At 32.0% G+C, this 18,985-nt stretch overlaps 1 pseudogene; it reads right to left on the bottom strand.

The window, feature by feature from the left end:
• Nucleotides 1-3,271: 3,271 nt before the first annotated feature.
• On the bottom strand, nucleotides 3,272-3,899 carry LOC126956153 (60S ribosomal protein L14-like; annotated as a pseudogene).
• Between the last annotated feature and the right edge of the window lie 15,086 nt (nucleotides 3,900-18,985).

Here is an 18,985-nt window from a genome sequence, read left to right as displayed (position 1 = left end):
TAAAAACCTGGAATACAATTTCAATTCTTTGTAATGCCATGAACCATTCCACTCTACTTTCTAGCCTAATGACTCATCACTATTTGAACATATCCTCCAGGTAAAGTTGGATTTAAAATTTTTGAATAAGCGATACTGTTTCTTAGTTTCATCAGTATGACATAACCTTAGTTCTATTCCCACTTTATAGCCATACAAATAATTTTAAGAAAAACTTGAAAGTCATCTCAGTTTTATTATTCCTCTTACCTATTCTTTACTTTTTCCATTACAATTCATAACTCGTGGCTTGCAATTTCTTCCTATGTTTCATTCACTTCTAGTAGAATTAGCTATTTGAATAATGTTTCCCACTATGCCAAAAGAAGCACAATATAGTTGAGGGCCACTCCTTGAGTCAATGAATGCTACGCAAATGGATTTCTATTAAAGGGTGTCATTTTTTAAAAAAAAAATTCTGTAGTCTAATTTGATGAATACATGCAATGAGGGAGGTGCTCTGGTACACATGAGTAATTTAATGCTACTTTGACACAGTTCCTGACTATAAGAGGTACACAATGCTGTCATACAAACACAAACACACACACACAGAGCTTACACTAGAGTATAATATACTTATAAATAGGGAGATGCACAGTATTCAATTGTTTAAAACATCTCACTATAGATGATTGACCAGGATCATGCAGAAAAGTAAAAGTGTGACTGAATGAGAGAAAGAATGCTAATTTCTGTCTGATTGTAGAAGCCGGACAAATAAGTTGACTAAGAAAGGGTGCAGGGAGAGAGTTAGTCACTTACTTCCTGAAATATAGACATAATTCAAAGATATAGTTCTTCCTTCTACTTTAACTCAGGGCTTCTTGTGGCTAGCAAAATAAATTAATTAAGTTTTATTACAAAAGAAGGACATGCAAATTAAGACTGCAAAGATATACATTTCTATACCCACCATTAGCAATAAAATGTCTAAGACATTGAGTGGAGGCAAACGATTTTCAAATGGGTAATTCTTATTCATTAAAAGTGATAGTGTAGATTGGTAAAAATTCTTTATAAATAATTTGGAGTTATCATGAAAAGGTGAGCATTTACAAACTTTTAAAATAGATACTATATTCTTAAGTACGTGACTTAGAAAAATTTTCTCTACTTACCACTAGACATGTACAAAATATCTGATTCCACTTTTCACAATAGCTAAAAAATACATCAACCTGGAAATGAGGCAAACATTCACTCACTTGGGGTGAGTTAGTGAATTTAATATTTGCACATAATGGAATACTTAAAGCAATGGAAATTAATGAACAACCTACTACAACAATAACTTAGATGAGTTGTAGAAACATAGTGTTGAGTGAAATAAATAATTGCAGAGTGTTACATGATGCCAGTTTTAAAAGCTCTAGACACAGAAAATGTATTTTTTAGGAAAACTAGATGTTTGAAAAAACATATATTTTAAATGCAAGTAAATCATGGACACAAAATTATAGATATATAGATATGTCTTGCTTTGAGAAAGCAAGACATAGTAATACAAATTAGGTCTAGGCTGCAAGAACCCTGAAATATTCTTATTCTTTTTATTATTCTGCTTCATATTTACATGCTGGTTGAATAATTTATATTAATATTGCAATTAGTTTGAAAGTGGATATCCAAAATATAAGGAAGTCTCTAAATAGAAATTTTAGATATATATACATCAAAAACCCACAATAAAAGTTAAGACTTGTTCAACAAAAAATAATAATACAATTTTTATGCTAGAATTGTGATGTCTAGATACTCCTTGATAACAACAAAGAAAGAATAAGTATACTCAATATACTTTAAATAATAGAAGTACAAATTATTCTAGATAACACCCACAACAACAAAACTGGGGGATTTATCTCCAGAAAACCTGCTCTAAAGAAATAAAAATTATTATGGCAAATTACTATTAAGAAGGAAACACAGACTTGTAAGAATAGATGAAGGGAAACAAAGACTGAAGTATGAGTTTAAAATTGAAATTTATGGCTGGGTGCTGTGGCTTACACCTGTAATCCAAGCATTTTGGGAGGCTGAGGCAGACAGATTATGAGGTCAGGAGATTGAGACTGTCCTGGCTAACATGGTGAAATCCTGTCTCTACTAAAAACACATAATTTAGCAGGGCGTGGTGGCGTGCGCCTGTAGTCTCAGCTACTCAGGAGGCTGGAACCGGGGAATCACTTGAACCTGGGAGGCAGAGGTTGCAGTGAACTGGGGTCGTACCACTGCACTCCAGACTGGCCACAGAGCGAGATTCCATCTCAAAAAAAAAAAAAAAAAAAAAAAAAAAAGAGAAATTTATGCAACATTGACAGTACCAGACAAATAAAAAACATCTAGGGAATTCCGAATATTAACTAAAATGTATGAATACAATGATGCAAGGTATAAAAATTAAATAGAATTCGTGTATAAGATTTTAGGACTGTGGGGAATGTTTGAAAGTAATAATTTTTATCAACTAAGTGAATAATTCATGTTGTAAATCTTGAACACTACTTAAAGCACAATAAAACATGCATGCATAAATAAATTGAGGAAAAACAGGCTGATAGTATTTTATTCATCTAAAAGAAGGCAGGATGGGGTAAAACAAATTGAAAACTGATACGTCAACTGGGAAACAAATGATAAAATGACAGATATTGATGGATGGCAGAATATGTACCCCCAACTGTGCCTTGTGGGTATAAGAATTATTTTGAGCTAAAGGTGCTTCCAAAGCAGCAAAGGTAAAAATGTCATTCTAATCTCTTTTCATACTGGAAAGAGGAGATAAAACTACCCATGTGAGAGATGTACTCCCTGTACCAGAGGAAAAGAAATATCCTTGGCTGAACAGTCATGACCAAGATAATTCTGTACAGACCTTGTTAAAATAATTATTATTTTCTTATATTGAAATTTGTAATCAAATGTATTGAGAGATTGAGCTAATGTCTCCTCAGGACATGATACTTACGTATTACTATTTTTGTTTTATTGAAAATGCCTGATCTGAGGAAGAACTGGATCTAGCTAGCCATCAGCTGTTTTCTGTGTTACAGAGTTATGCACAAGCTTATCAAAATATACAAATAGCAGTGGATCAAGGGGGGAACAGAATAGTTAAATTAATACAAGATTATGAAAATCTATGTGGTGGCCTTCCCAGACAAATTAGATTTTTAAAAAAGTCTTGAACATGTCAAAAAGAACCTTTATTTACTTTCATAACAGCCTCTTATGCAATATTGTCAAATGACTTTGGAGCAGGTGCTCTCGGAACTGGAGTTTTCTGACCGTTCCGAGCTTTTGAAAGAGGCACTGCCTTCTGGCCTGTGGCTTCCTGGGAAGGAGCCTTCTAGGTTGGAGCCTGCTTTCCTACAGTGGTCATGTTTTTTTGCTGGAACTTTAATAGCAGCTGCAGAAGCTGCAGCAGCACCTTTAGCAGCAGGTGTTTTTTTGGGAGAAGTTTTCATGACAGCTGCCTCTTGAAGCTTCTTAATTTCATTCTTGATTATTCTGCTCCTCATTTTCTTTGCATTCATAACTTTAAAATTATCAAAATCTGTCATCTTGGCTTTCCTTTCTGTGGCTTCAATCCTTTTGTTCCACCTTGTGGCTGTCCATTTTGTACTGACATTGGCCTTCTGCCAGGCTTCTCGGACATACTTCCGGAGGGTGCTGTGTAGGAACTTGACGATGAAGTCAGTGAGCCACATGCATTTGAAAGGAGCGGCCTGTCTCCTTACCCTAGTGCAACGTCCATCAACCAAAGTCCTGTTTTGATCAATAACATTTACAATCTGGACCAGCTTTCTGGCATGAGGTCCAAAGGAGACTTAGGCCACCTGGCCAACCTCTGACATACTTGAACACCTTATGTAGATCGATCCCTACTCTACACTGCTTCTTCAAATGTTACACATATTAGTGTTGTTACTATTTCTACATTTGTTCTATAATGCTACACATAATGTAAGTATGCTGACAGATATGATTATTTTGCTTTAAGGAGTCTGTGACCAGACACTGGAATTCGAATTTTTCATTGTTTTCTGGCTTCACTTCTTAGCATTAAAAGAACAAACACCAGACTGATTATTTTTATTTTTACCCTAAGGGATGATTTGCTTTGCTTGCCTAATGCCTGAAAATTTATTTCTCTATCCTTGAAATTTAACAATTTAAATGAGTTATTTTTAAAAAACAAAACAAACAATACATCTCTCTCAAATCAATATTCATCTCCCATGATTTCTTGTGCCATATCTTCAATATTATGCATGTAAATATATTTCCTAATTGTTTTTGTTAATCCTTTAGAAGTGCATTGCCTCATATACAAGCTGTTATTTTGTTTTCTTTAAACTTACGTACTTACTTCTTATGTTTAGCGTAATGTTAATGTATTATAATTTTTTTTTTCTTTGAAACAGAGTATTCCTCTGTCACCAAGGTTGGAGTGCGGTGGCACAATCTCGGCTCACTGCAACCTCCATCTCCCGGGCTCAAGCGATTCTCCTGCCTCAGCCTCTCGAGTAGCTGGGACCACAGGCGTGTGTGTCGTGCTCAGCTAATGTTTGTAGTTTTAGTAGAGATGGGGTTTCGCCATGTTGGCCATGCTGGTCTCGAATTCCTGACCTCAGGTGATCCCACCAACTCAGCCTCTCAAAATGCTGGTATTACAGGCAAGAACCACTGCACCCAGCCTTAAATTTTTTTTTTAAGAATGACTTCCATCCTTTGAAATGTGATGAGGCTCTCTAGATGAATTAGCTTATGTTTATCGTGATGGTTAATATTGAGTGTCAACTTGATTGGATTGAAGGATACAAAGTATTGTTCCTAGGTGTGTCTGTGACGGTGTTGCCAAAGGAGATTAACATTTGTGTCAATTGACTGGGAAAGGCAGACCCACCCTCAGTCTGGGTGGGCACAATCTAATCAGCTGCCAGCACAGTCAGAATAAAAGCAGACAGAATAACATGGAAAGACGAGACTGGTTTAGTCTTCGGGCCTACATCTTTCTCCCGTGCTGGATGCTTCCTGCCCTTGAACTTCGGACCCCACGTTCTTCAGCTTTGGGACTAGGACTGGCTTCCTTGCTCCTCAGCTTGCAGATGGTCTATTGTGGAACCTCACCTTGTGATCATGTGAGTCAATACACCTTAGTAAACTCCCCTCTATATATCCTATTAGTGCTGTCCCTCTAGAGAACCCTGACTAATACAGTTGTTTTTGTGACATTTCCTCATGCACCTGAAAGGAATAAATCCTCAGACATTATTTTTTCCATTGTTCTACATATCAGTAGGTGAAGTTGGCTAAATGGATTTTTTAGCTGTTATCTTTCTTTTGTTTTGTAACTACTTGCTCTAATACAAAGATCTGTATTAAAGTCTTCTACAATCACTGTGGATTTGTACACTTCTCTTTTTAATTCCATATATTTTTTGTAAAATGTGTTTTAGAATTGTTTTTTGATATACATATAATTAGAATTACAACTTTTTTCTTTTGGACTGAACCTTTTCTTATTATTAAACATCTCTTTTATTTTTCAAAAAGCTTGTTATTAAAAGTATATGGATAGTCTTATAATAATTCAGCTATACCAGTTATCTTTTTGTTGGTGTTTGCATGATAATTTTTTTCTTTTCTTTCACTTTCAACCTTTATGTATGTATGTATGCGTATGTGTGTATGAGTTTTATTTGTTTGTTTTTTTCTATCAAAAATAGACAAACTGACCAAGGAAATAAAAAAAAAAAGAAGAAGAAGAAGGGGTGGAGGACTCCAGCAGTGCAGTCACTCATATACATTGATCTGACTTAAACTTAAAGCACTATACTAGGGTGTTAAAATGTTTTATTAAAACAAATGGTTCTATGTTGATTGGGTACAAATATAGGAAAATGATTTTTAATATATTATTGACAACATAGACAAAAAATTTCCCTTATATATTACAGTCCTAAATCTGAAAGATTAAACAAGTGAGCATTTAGAAAACAAACAAACAAACAGAAAAATATCTTATGATATTGGTGTAAGCAAATATTTATTACACAGGACACACAAAAAAAATCAATAATGTTATACTCAGAAGATTAAAAAAATTAAGAATCAAAAAAATTAGACAACCAAAAGAAAAATAACACAGGTGTAGACAGTTACTCTAAAAGTAAGCTAACTAAATAGACAATAAATAAATTTAAAACATGCTTGATGTTATCTAAGAAAAGCAACTCATGTCCCAAAGCTATACAATAGATCAAAGAGCTTTATGAGTGAAACAAAAATAGAAAAGAAAACCAGATAATTTCAAGTTTTAGTGAGAAGATGAAGTAAAACAGATCTCATAAACTTAACACTTTAGCAAACTATTTGACATCTATTAACCCCCCGATAAACATATCCCATATTTCTTATAGACATATACATAGTTCTAGTATGCCCAAAATAAATTTCTACGTGTATTCCCTAATGGACAAGTAAAATAATGTTCATAGCAGCTTTTTTTTTCTTACAAGCCTTGGTACAATAAAATCTCAAATACATATGCACAGAATTATGGATAAATAAATTGTGGTATATTCATTCAATGGGCTACTATTAACACATGTATAGCAAAAAGAATAATTGAACCAAAACCAGATTCAAAAACATGAGTGAATCTTCCACACCTAATATTAAGCCAAAGAAGCCAAAAACACAAAATTGTTCATTCTGCATAATTTATTTTTATACTGTTTTAAAAATGGCTGGAATATATATATTTTTATATATATGTATATATTCCTAGAAGTCAGAATAGCGATTACCCTTGTCATGTAGTGTAACAGCTATAGGATGACTGGTATATATTCAACTTGCTTTGACATAGGTGCTGATTACATAAATGTGTTCACTTTGTGAACTATTAGTGAGCTGAACACATACACTTTAGAAACTACTGTTTGCTTATTGTGCAACAATAAAATACGTAAAATGAAAAAATGCTATAGGTTTGCTATGACCCCATATATTAATATTATAAAACATACCAAAAAGTCAACTGATAAAGAACTTCTAATAATAATGACTAGACTGTTGTTGCTTCTATATTTACTAACCCAGTTGTGTCATATCTACCACCAGAATGTGGGTTCATTATTTAACTAAGAAAATAAACATTTTTAAAAAAAGCTAAGCCAGTGTGAATATATCTAATTTCAAAGGATAAGTGTGTATGAGGAAGTGTGAATATCCCCAGACATAATCTGTTTTTACTCAAAATAGTTCAGAAACATTAATAGGATGCATATATAATTTACATATACAACTACGAAAAGAGGCATAATAACATTACTTGGCTTTATTTTTTTTTTATTTTACTTATAAATATACATACTCAAACAGTTCTTGGATTTTGCTGTTTTTCATTATTTTCTATTGAATAGCAAGGGTTAGGGTCATTAAAATGAGAAAGAGTTGGACTAAGTTGGACGAAGTTCAAGATTTCAGAGTAGACAGTTGCAAGATCACTGTTAAGAGTAAAGTTAACTTTGATTGTCTTGTTTTTAACTGGCTTCGCAGCTGTAGACCACAACATTCTCCCCCAGGTTAAATATTGCTGAAATGATTCTTACTAGCTCTAGTAAGAGATCATATACTCTCTAAACTGGGAATTTCAAACAAATTTCTGCTTGACACATGAGTTGGGTGTAAGCTTTGAATAAATTATTTCGTATCTCAGGAAGTTGTTTTTTTTTTTTCCAGTCTAGTGAATGTTTCAGGGATTGATTTTTTACTGCTGACTTCTAGTAGACAGTTTATGAACTGTTTACTTAGTTCAAGATAGCATAAGCTTTGCCAGCAACAAAGTTTCCTGTAGAATGTCTCCTCCAGGAAAAATGCATCAGGATCTTAACTATGAGTGCGGAACAAGATTTAGTTTTCATACAAGCTGTAGATTTTGACACTATATTGCAGAAGTGATACTTGGGTTTCTTTGTTTTTATTTTGCTAAAATGAAAGTGGTTACTACATATCATGACTACTGAAGAATATAGAGTTTTCTGATACTATTATTAGCTCATTTTTAATATCAAATTTGTTACTTTACAGTCATTCTACATGGTTCCTGAAGTTTGAATGTGATAGAAATGTTTCCAAATGTATTTTCACAATTAAATACAGTATTTCAGCAAAACATTTAGTAAGATATATAAACACTTTATTGTGTCCTTACCATTGTGGTAGATGCTGGATGGTAGAAATATATCAATATATAACTCAAATTTTAAATCCTAGAGAAATGTCTTCTTTAGATGAAAATAATTATGTATGTAAAACAATGTACACATATATTCATATTCAATAGTATATACTCATATTCCATTGGTTCTGTTTATAAATATATATTTATATATATGTGTAAATATATACTTACATATTATGTATGTAATGTAATATGTATTTATGTATAATAGATATTATATATGTAAATATAAACTTATTTGCATATAAAATATAAATATATAGATACATGAGTATATATAATACAAAATATGTAAATCTATCTAATATATATATATATAACATATATCTTTATATGTTATATATTTATATAAATGTATGTAAATATATACAATATGATTATACCAGCCTAATGGTATAATGTATTACAAAATAAGTGCTATATATATATCACAAAATGTAAAGGAATAAAATACAAATTAAACTGTTTGTTTTCACCACATTTCATGTAACTAGAACTCTTTCACAAAAGGGTGTGCCATATAGAAGAATACTTGAAAGTAAGTCTATAAAATTCATTTCCTTTCATTTTAACTCAATAAAATGGCTTCCTAATGTAAAACATTGCTAGGCATTTTGTGCACTTTCAGCTGACATGTCAAAATGGAAAATTCTAAATGCTTTTTAAAAGTGAGAGATTTTAACATGCATTTTGAAACATTTTTGTCTTTGATATCTGAAAATAAATTGTTGTAAAAGTTGTCAACATCTATGTTTCTTATCACTGAGTTAAATTTTGAAGGATTTCAGAAAGTTATCATGCAGCTTGATAATTCTCAGTATTAATCAGTATGATTACAGTAATAGGCAATTAATTAACCCTTTTGGTAGAAGTATGGCTAAAGGAATTGTCAGGAGGAGGACAGAGGAGAGTTACATATCTTGGCTACTCTGATTTAGCAATCGTTGTTCATGTCTAATCGCATTACTTACATCAACCCTATTACATTATTGTCGCTTATAGGTACATGGATAGTGATATTTTCCACTTCAATTATAACTTTAAAGATTAAGAAATAATTTGTTTGACTCAAATGAACACTCCATGATCAGTGAGCCACTTAATGCTACTACTATGAGTATTCTATTCAAAAAATATCCAATTTTCTAAACCTCTTCACAACAAGGCCTGCTCGAAGGTTTTAGGCCACAAAGATCTTCATGTATACATCCTGTCACTAAATAAATAATGTAGGTTGTGCTACCCAAACCATGAGAGATGTTATTAAGAGAACTTGAGAACTTGTTTAAGCAAAAAATTGTCTTGTGAAAACAAAAATAACAAACTGGGGGTTATTGAGTATTCTGAGGCAAAAAGACCCTCCTCTTACAGCTTGAAACAGTAGTCAGAATATGCTTCTAAATAAGAAAAACAAATGGACTTCTTTTTCCTGAGTTTGTATTTTCAAGTTAATTATTCTCATGTAGGACACCATGATACTGCCAGGCAAACACAATTTCTTTGCCAGTCTCCTGAGCTTGAGAGAAGTAAACAAGGATAAAATGCAGATGCATGCTTATAATTACATAAAATGATATTTTTGTATCTGCACAGCTGTTTACATGTAAAATAATGTCTGTAGGTAGGACCATACTTTTGTGGTAACAAGAAATTTGGATTTTAAGAAATAATCTTCTCTTTCTTCATTTTTTCTTATATAATGATTACTATAACAACTTTGTTAAATGAGTTGTTACTTTTCTTGGCCATGTGTAGAGGTAATGAAAAATTAGGACTTGGAAGGTATGTCTGTGATTGTTTAACAAACAGAGAATCCCCTGCCCCTCCTGTTTATCTGACATCCATCTGGCATAAGCAAAGACAGTGTTCTCTTGCTATTCCACTAACTTATTTGTGCTCAAAAGTGCTTAAAATTGCAACTGTATAATGAAACCAATGTGGGATGCTATAGACAGAATATAAAAATACTCTAATATTTTTATATTCTGTCTATAGCATCCCACATTGGTTTCATTATACAGTTGCAATTTTAATACCTGATGTAAATGACGAGTTGATGGGTGCTGACGAGTTGATGGGTGCAGCACAGCAACATGGCACAAGTATACATATGTAACAAACCTGCACGTTATGCACATGTACCCTAGAACTTAAAGTATAATAATAATTTTAAAAAAGTCAAAATTAAAAAATATATATTAGAATACATGTTTATAAAATAATAGTTGTTTATAACAAACATTTTAGTCTATTATTATGATTAAATAACCTTGGCAAGGGATGTACAGAGTAAAATTAATTCAAATGGGAGAGATTTCTTTGATATTAAAACATTAGTGGAGGTGTTGTGTAGGTGATTTTGCATGTAGCCTAGAAAAGGGTGTAGAATTTGGACATGTTCCTCTATTTTGAGGGAAAAGAGCCAAAGTGTACCAGTAAAAACTAAGAAATATATATATATATGGGAAAAGTTTTTATAGAGTAGCATAAGCATATGGGAAGTAAAATAGGAAAACTTACCTACACTTATATTAAAGGGCTTTTAACCTGTGACCTATGATTTAAAACTGTTTTCTGTGATATATCAGTGCAAAGTTGTCAAAGAGGCTGTTGGAATTGGCAAAGTTCCATAAATTCCAGTGTTAAGTAACTATACATGGAAACATTTGACAAAGCGGTTAACCAATTTATGTGAATTGAATATAATTTATATGGAAGGAAGCCTAAAAGAAAAGAAGAAAAGAGGCTAAAGAATAGATTTGAGGCATGACATAAAAAAGGGAAAGAGGTAAGAAAGAAATTGGAAGAATTACAAGATATTGAATTATACCTAGGAAAAAATGGTGTCATGGAAACCAAAGAAGCAGAGAAATTCTTGCTAAGTCTGGCAACCATATCAAAATATACAGAGATGCAGACTGCAGACAAAAAAATACAGGATTCGATATTTGTTTTAATTATCCTTAAACAATAGATGTATCCTTAAATGAATCCTTAAATAAACAGATGCATGTAAAGAAACTAAGATAAACAATAAACTAGGAAAGTAAAACTAGGGTATTTAGATGAGAAGTATTGACATGGGAAATCATTACTTGCCCAATCAGTGGAATCCACTCACAGAGGAAAAGAATGCAAATGATAGTATTTGGACTATGAAAACAAGTAAAATATGAGATGTACAAGATTTCAATGACTTAAATGTATTAAAGGAAATAGGAAAGAACATAAGGCAAGGCAGCCGATTTTCAGAATTGAAATCCTTTCATTTGCAGAATTCTTAGTAACGAGAAAATTTAATGATGTTTATATCCATAAACAGGAAAGACATTGAGCACTAGAATTTGGAAGGATGTAAAAATGTAAGGCTAGCAACCTTTTAACAATCAACTCTAAACATGTTAAAATCTTTCAAAGTGGCAACAGGAATAATGTTTGTAGAAAATTGCTCATCACTGATGCTAGAATCACTGAGGGACAGTTAGAAAAAATTCTGGAATTAGGAGGTAACAGTAATGGTGGAGATGTTCATGCATGTCTACAACTAACTCATGTACAACCCAGTGGAAATAACTACTTTTCTGTACAGTTTTTTTTTTCTTTCGATTTGTGTTTTTTACAGAAACTTTGGGAAAAGCAGGAGGTTTGATACTGACAGGAGCAGAGGTCAATAATATTGTAGTACACTCCACCTGAGATTATTTGAAAAATATTCAACATTGTGAAATGTTTGCCTTGAAATGACAAACTTCTGAAAAAGCTATAAAAATAATAAATAACAATAGCAACAATAGTAATAATGATACTGCTGAATATATCATCTCTGACATCATGGACCCCTATGAATAGCTTCAAGTGTGGGAATTTGAAGCTACAATTTTTGGTTCAAACTGCGTTAAACAATTTACTCAAATAGAGACAGATGTAGCCTTAAGGGCTGATATAGCTGGAAATAAACAGATATTTTTGTTTAGTTCATAATGCAATTATCAAATTAAGACACCTGAAAAATTAGTATTTTTAACAATAAAGAAAACTACACTCACAATTTATTGATGTTGCCTTAGTAAGACTTGCAATTTGGCATGCTAATAATTTTCTATTCTGATGTAAGGTATGGATAATTTTCAATCCACATTTCACTCTTCTGTAGAATTTGGATTTTGTTGTTTGCTTCATTTTCATCCTAACTACAAACTCAAGGGACAGTTTCTCTAATAAAAGAAAATAAATACAAATGTATGTATTCTCATCCTCTGTATGTTAGACATATTTAAAATCAAAATTCAAAAATAAAATATATACTGTCCACCTGTCCAGTTTTCCAAATAAAAAAGACAAAATGTTATATTTACATGTGAAATCAAACTAATGAACTCTGAAATCTATTATAGAAAAGTGTGTGTGTGTGTGTGTGTGTATATATATATACATAGAGATATATAAAATCTTGTCTCTATTTTCATGCCCTTTCACACATTTTACTTTACTGCATGCTTTGTGGGCAAATCCAGACTGGCTTGCTGAAAAATAAAAGAACACTTGGAGCCTGGACACCCATGCCAGATGAGAAAATTTAGTCCAGTCAGCACTCGGCAAGATTGGCAGGTGACTACAGAAGCACTGGTGAGCCCTGCCACCAGATAACCCTGGTCCAGCCCAGCAAAACCAACTATCTTAGAGCAGCCCAAATTGCCAACCCATAGAATGTAAGCTAAATAAAGCATTCGTATTTTATTCCACTGGATTTAGGATACCTTATTGCATAGTAAAACTAACTGAATACCAATGCATTGAAAAAATTCAAGGTAATTAAAAATCCTATAAAAATTAATTTTAAATATACCTTACAATAATTTCAAATTATCTAGAGATTGTTTGGGAAAAAGTTTATTCCATGGTATCCGTATGAGACCAAAAAATACATGTTTTTATTCTTAAATTTATATTTTCTCATAATTACTTTATTTCAGCCCATCAGATTAGCTGATATAAATAAAAACAAATGAAGGCCCTAAGGGACTGGGAGAAAGAACTAGAAATATGGAAATTTACAGAAATAGTATATATGGTAACCATATATTTTGGTGTATTTGGAACAGGCATGGTTTATGTCAGTATTTCCAATGTCCTATCTGTCTTAGCATTTGTCCCAACCTTTTCTCTCCCAAGTGTTTCACAAATGGGACATAACATTTTATATGATTACTCTAGAACCTGGGAATATGGTAGCGTGAACATTATAAATTCAAAGCAAAACTGTTATCTAGTTATTTTTTTCCCTAAGTTGGTACCATTTAAAAGTTAGAATTCAGGCATGAATAGTGACAACTCTCCTGAACAACATACAACCATTAGTAACTTTGTGAAATTCTCATGTTTTATATTTCAAATAAATAATCTACAGGTATAATTTCATTGTAAAGATTTATTTAAAATTATTAATGATATGTTGATAAGGTTTTATCTATTTTCTGTCAAATGGTGCTGACAAACATTATTGGTTGCTTTGGTTGAATGCTATCCAATATTCAAACTTTAGAAAAGATAACAGGTTTTCACAAGTCATTATCTGTATGGAATTAGAAATAACCATTTCATTGTTCTTTTATTATTTTTGCTGAAATTTTAATTGAACTAAAATGTAAAACTTTGAAAAATAATATTGTTTGAAGAAAGTTTTCAGAAAAATTCCTCAAAATTTTAAGATAAGAGGAGTAATAAGGTGATCTATAAAAACCTTACAAGAAATCTGCCTGTACAGATGACAAACATCTTGCTCTACCACTTTTGAACTGGTTTCTGATAGAAGAAAAAATGAAAAAGGGAAATTTTATAAGCTTTAAATTATTTGAAGGCACAAATTATATGTATTTTTATATATATATAAAATGTCCCTGTCACCTTTGTGGCTATAGCAGTGCATGCAAACTACATTATTCAGAACTATTTAAAAATGTTTTGATGTTCTCATTAAAATAGGAATACATACATATGTTACATCTTGGTTCAGTGCTATTTAATAAAAGTGCTAATAAATAAAAATATATCTGAATTCAGCATTTTTCTTAAAATTGGAAAGCCAATTTACAGTTATTATTTTTATTTGATCAACTTCACTTAGATTTGAGGTAACAAAGACACATTTAACTTTAATATGAAGTATAATTAGACTATGGAAACAATTTTAAATGCCAACTTTTTTTCTTTATCACACAATCCAGTGTTGAGTCTCTGTTTCATAGCCATTATTATCCAAGCACATTATCAATACCATTCCTTCACATTTCCCAGCTATAAGATTGGAAATGACCACATATGCTTTGAACTTCTCCTTTGCCATTCTTACTGCTCACTTTCCAAATCTCCAAATTTGTTGTTTTGTTTTTAATACTGCCTTCTAAATATCTAGTGACATACCATCTGCACTTGTTTTATTCTGGCATAGACCACTTTAACAGTTTTATTTTATTTATTTATTTTTTTATTTATTTGTGTTTTGAGATGGAGTTTTGCTCTTGTCACCCAGGCTGGAGTGCAGTGGCCCCACCTGGCTCTCTGCAACCTCTGCCTCCCAGGTCCAAGTGATTCTCCTGCTTCAGCCTCCTGAGTAGCTGGGATTATAGGTGCACACCACCACCCACAGCTAATTTTTTGTTGCATGTTTTAGTAGAGCTGGGGTTTCACCATGTTGGCCAGGCTGGTCTTGAACTCCTGACCTCAGGTGATCCGCCCACGTTGGCCTCCCAAAATGCTGGGATTACAGGTATGAGCCACTGCTCCTGGCCCAGTTCTCTATCTTAGTTTAATTTTCTCCAGTATTCCCCCACCCAAGTTCATCTTTTATACTGCCTAAACTTTCTGATATGTAAATCAACTTTCAAGTATTATGAGTATTGATTTAGAGATAACAAATACATTTTAGTAAGTATGCGAATCCACAAATTTCGAATTCATGAATAATGAGAAGAGATTGTATCATTATTAAGTTTTAGCATTTATTTGTCCCTGACTCCACTATCCATTTTCTTTCTATTCCAAGGGTGAATTCATCATATTGTTCCTGAATCACTCTAAATACTGAAAACAAGGATAATTTGGGGATTTTGAAATCCAGGATATTGAAATATGATGGGATGTTAAAGATTGAAGTTAGTACATATATACTTATATGTAAAAATGCTAATATAGCATTTAAAAGCTATAGTGAATCATTTTCACCTTATATTATCTGAGTTAATGTTTAAAAGTCATTGATATAGAGTTATTGATATTTTTATATATAGCAAAAATAATTGAAGCGAATAAATGATGTGTTTTATTCAGTGTTGCTATAACAAGTAAGTGGTACAGACAGAACCCAGATTCATAGGTATCTTCTGTCGTGATATACATGTCTGTTTCCAATAATCTATGCATCATACTTTCAATAGATTATAGGTGTAATTCATCCAGAAGTTATTAATTGTATTTATCAAGACTTTAAAGTGAAATAGCAGCTTAAATTTGAATGCATTTCTTATAAGAACAAATAGCTAAGGAATTGATATATTCTCAAACAACTTAAAAATTATAACCTAAAAAGTGATGCTCAAAAATGTTGTGTACACATACCATTAAGGAAAAAGTAATAATTAAAGCAGACCTTGTTGAGGTTCTGGAATTGCAGCTCTCACATATGTGTGTTCTGTACCACTGAATTCTGCACACCTGACTTCTAATGCCTTTATGTGACACTATTTGAGAAACTCTTAGCATTATGATGTTGCTCATGGCGTCTTGGGCACTTATTGTTTACAGTACTACTAAAATTCAACATTCCAATAAAACTGAATTTTGATTTTACTTGTTTTAACCTAAATTTGAAAAGTGAAAAAAAAAAAAGTAGGATGAGTTTTTACATTCAGTAGAAACAGAATCTGTTCATAGTGTGGTCAACATCGATCAAAATTTTTAGTACTTTTGGTGCTTATGCAAAGCAGAACCTAGCAATTTGGGATTTTATTCATATTAAATATATGTATGATAAATATGTGTTTAATAATTTCCATTAATTTGCAGAATAAATTAGCCATTTTAAAATCTTCATGTTCTTAGTTATAAAACTTCTATTTCTTTCTTAATATTACGCTGAAATGTGTTAGAGATAATATACTTTTAGGACTATTATGTTCATAGAAACATACATTGGATCAAGAGGGAAAATGTGTTGGCAACGTGAAATTGTCTGTGATAAAACAGTGTTTATATAGGGTGAACCAATATTTTTTGAGATTGTACAATTTGGGCACCTGCACGATATGGATAACAATGTTAGATTTCTAGAATACTGTTGTATGTTTAATGTGACTGTTATAGAGCATATTCAATTGCCAAGTTTTACATACCTGGGTTTACAATACTCATGAGCTTCAAAATTGTATTTTAGCTCAGAGTACTAATCCCATGGAATAAAGTTTTGACATCTTGTGTTCAGTTGTCAGAAGAGTGATTTAGCCTAAATGTTCAGATTTTTATGATAAAACTGTACATATATAAGCACTTTAATCGTCTGTCACATACCAATAATCATATGTTATCAGCAGAGATGGTCTCCTACTCTATGTAATTTTCATTTCCTCTTGATGAGTTATTTGCTTTTACAACAAAGTCTTTTCTTTACTTTACAAGTATATGTAGCTGAATTTCCATAATCTTCTCACAGAAGTAAAAAAATGGAAGTGTGTCTTCAATTGGTGAAAAATTAAAATTTATCCATTCCAACTAAAAATTATCTACTTCAACCCTAATTTATAGATGAAGATATTTGAAATCAGTTGAAACTCACCTAAAATAACTCAGATCTATAAGATTAGAGCTGGGAATAGACCCATTTTCTCGTGGTGCTTTAATTACTCTTTTCTCTAAAACATTCTTCAATAATTAAAAAAGAAACACAAATTTTAAAACAGGTTTGTAGAGAAAGCATTATCCTCTTTTGGTAGGTAAATGTCCCTACCAAAATAAATAAAATGATAGTATTTCAATTTTTGAAGTGTGGCATTTGAATCAATTTGAACACATCTCACCTTCAGTTTGCAAGGGCTAGTATATACTGCTCATCTACTATTTCCTCTATTGAGCTATATAATTCACAGAACGTGTACCAATTTAAAGTATACAACTCAATGTATTTTAACAGCTATACAGTGTTATTCAACCACCACAATGTAATTTTAAAATATTTTTGTTTTCTTTTTTTTTAGCTTTTTTGAGGTATAACTGACAAAAATTCAAACTGTACAATCAGATTAATACTTGTATAGATTGTGAAATGATTACCACATTCAAGCTAAATAACATATCCATTACATTACAAAGCTACCTTTTTTTCTTCCAGAAGCTATATTAATTAAATGTGAATGAGGTGATAGAAATAAAATGAGTTATCAGGTAATTACACAAAATTACATTGTGAAAAACTATTTCACCTCAATTGATGGAAATCCAGTACCCCTGCACACTGGTACTTCATTGGAAGTAATTCCTCACATTTAAAAATTACACTATTGTTATGAAAAGGATTTCAAAATACAGTTGAGGAAATTGAAACTTCAATAAGAAAAATTTAATAGTCATTTCAACTCAATTTTTGTTTATAATAAACAAATATTTGTTCTGATATTGTCTATCTATCTCTTAGAAAATTGTTGTGCTTCTTATTTTTGGTAGGTTTGTCTTTCATTTTCATACTAAAGATTTGAGTATTTTATACACCACAATCACAGCCTTAGTTTATTTTGTATTTCTTCGTGTGCTTATTTTAATCAGCAAGTTTTATACCTAGAGATGATTTCCTGTTGCTTGCCAGCAGTCTTTTCTTTCAGACTGAAGAATTTCCATTAGCATTTGTTGTAACACAGGCCTGGTGTTAATGAATTCCCTCATCTTTTGTTTGTGTGAGGAAATATTTATTATTTATTTCTTTTTAACCTTAGAGGCATAACTTTGCTGAATGTAATATTCTGGGTTAGAAGGTTTCTCCCCCTGCCCTCCCCGCCTTCAGTATTTTGCATATGTCATCCAATCCCTCCTGGCTTATGAGGTATCTACTGAGAAGCCTCCTGTCAGATGTTTCAGAGCTCTTTTAGATGTTATTTGCTTTTTCATCCCCTCTTGCTGCTTTTGGGATCCTTTTATAATTCTCGACTTTTGAGAGTCTGATTATTTATATGCCTTGAGGTAGTTTTATTTGGGTTGAGCCTACCTGGTGTTCTTCTGCCTTCTTGAACCAGACACTTTCGTCTTTATCTGTGTTTGTAAAGTTCTGTTATTACTTTTCTGAATAAAAGTTTCACCCTAATATATTTCTCTACATCTTCTTTAAGGCCATTCTTCAATAACTCATATTTGCCTTTTGGCCCTATTTTCTAGATCTTACATTCATTTCCTTGTGATAATAATTATTATTATGTCTCCTCTAATTATATATTTTCATCTACACTATATTTGAGTTCACTAATTATTTCTTTTGCCTGACCAATTCTGCTGCTGGGAGACTTGCATTTTTTCAGTTTGTCAATTGAATTTTCAGCTCCAAAATTTCCACTTAAGTTTTAAATTATATCAAACTTTTGTTAAAAGCCTCAGACAGAATTTTGACTTCTCTTTTTCTGTTACCTTGAATTTCATCGAGCTTGCTTGAGACAG

This window comes from Macaca thibetana, chromosome 6 (genome assembly GCF_024542745.1).
Source record: "Macaca thibetana thibetana isolate TM-01 chromosome 6, ASM2454274v1, whole genome shotgun sequence".
NCBI lineage: Eukaryota > Metazoa > Chordata > Mammalia > Primates > Cercopithecidae > Macaca > Macaca thibetana.
The sequence above is the reverse complement of the archived record's forward strand: the minus strand, read 5'-3'. Positions and strand labels throughout refer to the sequence as shown.